At 36.6% G+C, this 6,643-nt stretch overlaps 1 long non-coding RNA gene across 2 annotated transcripts in view; it reads right to left on the reverse strand.

Moving 5' to 3' along the window:
- Nucleotides 1-6,414, reverse strand: part of LOC135291011 (uncharacterized) — a 28,629-nt gene extending 22,215 nt beyond the window's left edge. For both annotated transcript variants that reach the window (XR_010353879.1, XR_010353880.1), the window contains exon 1: nt 5,964-6,414. This is a non-coding gene — a long non-coding RNA (uncharacterized LOC135291011). The remainder of the gene's footprint in view (nt 1-5,963) is intronic.
- Nucleotides 6,415-6,643: the final 229 nt, after the last annotated feature.

Consider the following 6,643-nt stretch of genomic DNA (forward strand, 5'->3'; position numbering starts at 1 on the left):
AAAAATAAACCAAAAAACCACCAACAAAAACAAACACGAGCAAACAATCAAACAAGAACAGCAAACAAAATCCACAAAAAACCAAACCAAACCAAAACCAAAACAAAAACTCCCTCAAAAAACCAACCAACAAAAAACAAACAAACAAAAAAACAACCACCAGAAATATGTGAAATTGGAGACGAATATAAGACAATCAGCACAACAGCCATGTCAAACCCTTAAGCAGCAATATATTTCTTGTTCTCTCTCCAAGACAAGTCTTGCAGAAACAGAAGAGATGGCATAAAAATTAAAGCATTTCTGAATGAATAAACATGCCTTAAGTCTCTTCAGAGCACAGCCAGCAAAGCTTTGAAATATCCATCTCTTCAGTTTCTCTTTTGTCTCATATCTTTCTGCTCCTATGTCCACATTTCATAATTGTGGATAAATATAGAGAGTTTAAAGAAAACTTTAATTGATGGTTAATCCCCAACAGTTAAATTTAAGAGTTCCCTTTGATACAAAAAGCAAAAGTCCCTTAGAGGTAATACACACAAAATTTTGATTAGTTCTCAGAGTCTGTTTGATGACAAAAAGGTAAACGCATTTCTCTTTAAACTTCTTTTTATTTGTTGTTTTTTTCTTCTGAATGCCTTCAGCTTAGAAATAGTCCATGAAGAATAAGCAGAACAGTGAAACCCCACACTTGTTTGATGTGTGGGTGGGGTGTATATTTTGTGACAGCTGCAGTGAGTTCTGACCACACCACAATTAAACAAGGAGTGATTTCAATCAAATTTCACAGAAGGGAAATTCATTCAAAGGATACAAACCTCTGAAAAAACCACACAGCCAGGGCCACCTAAATCTTACCAAACCTAATTATACTACACTGTTAAAACAACACAGGAAAAAAACAGTGATTTTAATCACCACAATACTATTTTCTGGTGATTTCTGAACCATGTTTCTGATAACTTTTTTTGATCCATCATATTTATAAACATGAGTGGTGTCCTCAGTAAACCAACAACAGTGTGTTTTTTAATAGATTAGACACATTCTGTACCTGTAATAAAGATAAGTTGGAAAAAGCACAATAGTGAGTTACACAGATGCTTCTACAGAAAATGTTGGGAACATATAAAATTATGTTAGAAAATAATATGGAACTTGGAAAGTCAAATGAGGGAAAAAGGAGGACAGGAAAATATTTAATATCTTTAACTAAAATTATACTCAGAGATAAGGACTGTGAATGAGCAATATACTTGAAAATAACCTTTAGAAAATTTCAAGTTATTATTTGTATGTACTTAAGTTATTTAACCTATTCCTTGTGTTCAGTGCTTGAATTTTTTTAAGAAATCATAAGTATTCATTAACATCCATAATAAAAATGTTAGTGATACACAATGCTAAATATGCTAGAGAAGGAGAATTCTTTTTCTGCTTATGACAGAGAGGACCATAAAATATCCCAGAGCAAAGGCAATGTTTTGACCTATGTAAAATGTTCCATTAGTGGTCAGAAAGCCCAGGGCAGGGCCAAGGGCAGAGACTGATATGCCAGTGGTCATACCATGAATATTTACTTCAGCAGATAGTCAGGGATTTTAGTAGCACATCTTGCTTTCCCTCTGAAGATGACTTCAGCAACTTTACTAATATTATTCTTATTTTTCAAATACTTCTCTACTTCTCTGGCTCATTGGTCTGGAAAAGAGAGACCAAGCACCCTAAAGGTACAGACTGGATGGAAGCTTTGGATCCCCTTCATGCACCAGGATTGTGATAGCAATGACTTTCTTCCAAAGGAATGTGGCTTCAGTTTGCAGGCAAGGACATGCAGATGTGATTGGGTGAGACAAAAGATTTTACCACTGGGGAGCTTCACTTATTGCTAGAAGCAGTCATTTCAGCTTCGCTTACACTCCTGTTATTACAGCATGATGGGAATAGTAAAGAATGACTACAAGAAAGATGGAGGAGACTAAGGATATGTACTGACAGGACAAGGAGGAGTGGATTTAAACTAAAAGTAGCTTTAGATTAGATATTAGGGAGAAATTCTTTCCTGTGAGGGTGGTGAGGCCCTGGCAGAAGTTGCCCAGAGAAGCTGATGCTGTCGTGTCCCCAGAAGTGTTCAGGATCAGGTTGGATTTGGGTTTGGAGTAACCTCTTTAACAGAAGGTGTCCCTGCCCATGGCAGGGAGTTGGAACAAGGTGATCTTTAAGGTCGCTGTCAAACCAAATCATTCCATGATTCTGTGATTTAGTGAAAGTACTCTGAGGATTTCCCCATAGACTCTGACATTAATCACTGGTCCTCATTATTCAGATGTTTCTCTAAAGTGATGTGGAATATCTTGAGCACATTAACCATAGCTCTTTTCAGGCTGAAGGTGACACTTTTGGTCATTTTTCCGGCTCTGGAAAAAGAGTAAAGTATTCATGACTCGTGCTCACAATTCCTGACTCCTTAGGAAAGTTACAGAAATCCTAAGATAAGTAATCTCTGAACACAATATCTGAATTTAAACAATATATAGAAATTATCTCAAGCAAAAATATTTCTAATTCTTTAAAGATGATCAACATCTTCAGCATCTTGGCATACATGACATATTAAACCTCATTGTTCCAATCTCTAATATAAACACTAAATTAATATTATTTCAATACAAGATTAAGCATGTTATTATTTGAGAAAAACAAGAAATAAAAGAAAGCATGTTATTATTAATGAGTGAGCTATGAGGGAGGAAGTATTTTTAGGCCTTTCTAGGCAAACAACAAGGGTCCTGAGACTTGGAACTCACAACATATAAATGATATGAAAATAATTAAAGACACAGATTTCTCTCAGACACAAGAAATGCTCAGGAACTCACAAGACACAAATAATATTGGAAATTGTGTGTGGGGCAATTTCTTATTGGTTTCCATTAAAATCAAAGCAGGCTCCTGCTCTATGCTGCTACTACTAGTACTAGATAAGTAAAAATGTTAAAAAATTTTATCTCCTTTAAATCATATTCAAGTCTTAACTTTTTCAATTTTCTTAATTATTTCCACCTTAAATAATCTTTCAGTCTTAACATCTACTGGGAAATTGTTCTTTGTTCATCTGCTCCACTCTAGCTCTCTGAGTACACTTCTAGCACCTGTTCCTGCTTAAGTCCCTTGATGAAACCTGGAAATACAAGGAATTGCTCAAAGTATTCCGTGTAAGATCTTATCAACACCTTGTACTCTAATATTAAAAATTCAGTTTTTGTATGAAACTAAAAGAAAAAAGGCTTATCCATTTGTAGAACTGCAGCTTTTCCTGCCCTGATCCACCAGGCAGGTATCTCATGGTTGTGTTGAGATCGATACATGTTCAAAGATGTTACCTGTCCTTTCTACCTCCACAAACAACAAAAAGTCTCATTTCCTCTTCTTGTCACTAAAGGCTTTTATTTTATAAAGTTGTTTCAATTCTCAATATCCACTAAAAGGTTTCAGATTAATGAGTGACAACATTAAAAAAAAAAGCAAACAAACTGTCCTTACCTTTAGCCAAAGTTGTATAACGTAAGAGGCAAAATAATGTGAAAAATGTCATCAATCTAGTGTACATTAGCTTTTCAAAATGTATTCTTTCAGGGCTCAATGACATATCACAAGTGAAAAATATATGGACAACCAGAACACTTTTCTTATGCTGAGTTGAGTTGTGCTATTTAGTCCTCCCTCTATCATTTAATGGCAATGTATGAGTCCTACAGCTACTGCCTGAACCTTCTGTATGCAAGTTTTTAAGTGAAAAAATTTATCTGATTTGTTTTTAAGAATCAGAAACATTGCATATTTCATGCTAGATGAAGACTTTCATGGTGCTGTGATGTAGAAAGCTGCATGAAAGCAGAAATAACAACTGGGAACTGTGTCACAACTGAATGCAGAAATTAAGCTGAAATGAAAGGACTCTTTTTTCCATTTGCAGAAAATAAATGAATTGTTTTTGGACCAAGATAATAAATGAAAAATCATTATTTCAAATATTTCTAATGAGCCAAATTGAATGGAGATTTTGCTTGAAAAGTGTGACCTGAAAGTGAAGTGAAAGCAAAAAAAAAATATCTCATTTTAAAGTTTGATTCATGACATCATCTCTGGAGGTGGATAAGGTGCTGGCCTTTTGACTCCAGTCATTACACAAAGGGGAGAGAGAAAAGCCAACTACTGACTGAAAGCAGGAAATATGATGGACCTCCTACAGAGTAAGAAAGACTAAGAGGATTGTGCGATCAGACAGCCCCTAGGAAGCTGCTTTTAGAATTGTCTACAAAAATTAAAAGGTTTTAAAAAAATACAGGAAAAAAAAATCAAAAAACAAACAACCCTGTTGCTGCTATGACAAGCCTTAAAAAGGATGTATATGCTTCATGCAGTCAGCAGTCTGGGGAGAAAATGCTTCTCCTTTAGTAATGGGTCACAGCTGGCTTCAGCAAAGGGCTGAAAGCTTCAAGTTTGGCATGACCGAGCATTCATGCAGCTTAAGCAGAGGCGTTTGACACTAGTGATGGCAAACTTGGATGGATTAAATGCTTCCTTTGAATACAGCAATAGCAACAAAAACATCTACGGGAGTGAGCAAGTAAAACTTGCTTGATGGGTAAGGCATGACTGTATGAAAACATTAATCTAAGCATTGAGGGGAATGCAAATGGAAAGGGAGATATACAGAAATTAAAACCTCTTGTGACAATTTTGGTCTGAATCTATTTACCTTTGCATAGAATTTCCTGCTTTCATTCCACATTGAATATATGAGAAAGATTTGATAAAGAGTTAGGATAACAAAATATTTGCTAGAGACCAGTCCTAATCTTCAGTAGCAAGAGTTCAATTGGCATTAATAAGATTTAGATTAGGACACAGATGCTTGTCTTTAAAAGTCTTGTACTATAGGAAGAGATTCACAATATGCAGGATAGGATTCTTTTCACTCAGCTTCTTGAAAGACCCTATCCAGATTTTGCTGAAAGAAAGTGGTGTAAAGAATTTAGACAGTTTGAGTTGCAGAAGAAGTTACATTATGAAATAATATTTACAGTTATTATTTTTTTTTTCTCATTGTGTTAAACACTGTGAAATCACCAGCAAACAAGAAAACCTTTCATGCATCTTTTAAGGTAAGGGTAGAGTGATGCAAAATATGGGAATTCAGGAAATGACAGAAACTTGACTTCACAAGGACATGGTGAAAGTTTTTTTTTTCTTCTAATGTTGCCACGAACTGTTAATTTTTACTCCATATGAAGAGCAAGACGCTGTTTGGATTCACCCATAGTTTCCAGAGTAATAGTGAACCTCAGTATCAGAGAGACATTCACAGCTTCCAAGAAGGTACAGAATTGGCTTGGAATTTTTTACTGAATATATAAATGAGTATGCCCGCTTCACAAAGACAGCTTTCACTACTATATGCTTTGCAGTTGCTTTAATTTTTTCTATGCCAACAGCATACAAAACCTCTAAAAGAGACCAAGGCGAACACGGTCACTTAAAATATGTCTACAGTTCTCAGACGTGAACAATGTATCACCAAAAAAGAAAATATCAACAAGGTTTCAGGAATTTTCCATATCAGGAAAATAGAATGGTCATTCCCCTTAATTTCTCGAGTCCTTTATGGAATATGTGGAGATCTAGATTATCGATTGCATCTGCTTGCTAATCATAGCAGGAAAAGACCATGGACAGGAAGTGATGAATGCTAAATATTAACTTTTTTTTTTTTTTTTGGCCACCTTAATGGTTCACCATGACAGATTGTTGCTTACCTTACTTTAAAAACTCTTCCCAAATTAGAAAATATTTGGGGAAACAAAACAAAACAAAACAAAGGAAAACAAATCTAAAAAAAAAAAAAAAATTAAGTACCAGGACACTTTCTGAAAGAAACCTTTACTTGAAGTTAATTTTACCTGAAAGATAAAAAAATTCCTTCCTTCCTTCCTTCCTTCCTTCCTTCCTTCCTTCCTTCCTTCCTTCCTTCCTTCCTTCCTTCCTTCCTTCCTTCCTTCCTTCCTTCCTTCCTTCCTTCCTTCCTTCCTTCCTTCCTTCCTTCCTTCCTTCCTTCCTTCCTTCCTTCCTTCCGACACTTCCTTCCGACACTTCCTTCCGCCACTTCCTTCCGCCACTTCCTTCCTTCCTTCCTTCCTTCCTTCCTTCCTTCCTTCCTTCCTTCCTTCCTTCCTTCCTTCCTTCCTTCCTTCCTTCCTTCCTTCCTTCCTTCCTTCCTTCCTTCCTTCCTTCCTTCCTTCCTTCCTTCCTTCCTTCCTTCCTTCCTTCCTTCCTTCCTTCCTTCCTTCCTTCCTTCCTTCCTTCCGACACTTCCTTCCGACACTTCCTTCCGACACTTCCTTCCGACACTTCCTTCCGACACTTCCTTCCTTCCTTCCTTCCTTCCTTCCTTCCGACACTTCCTTCCGACACTTCCTTCCGCCACTTCCTTCCGACACTTCCTTCCGACACTTCCTTCCGACACTTCCTTCCGACACTTCCTTCCTTCCTTCCGACACTTCCTTCCGACACTTCCTTCCGACACTTCCTTCCCTTATTCTTTCTGTTCTTTCTTTTCTCCTTTCTCCCTTTCTTTCTCTCT

This window comes from Passer domesticus, chromosome Z (genome assembly GCF_036417665.1).
Source record: "Passer domesticus isolate bPasDom1 chromosome Z, bPasDom1.hap1, whole genome shotgun sequence".
Lineage (NCBI taxonomy): Eukaryota > Metazoa > Chordata > Aves > Passeriformes > Passeridae > Passer > Passer domesticus.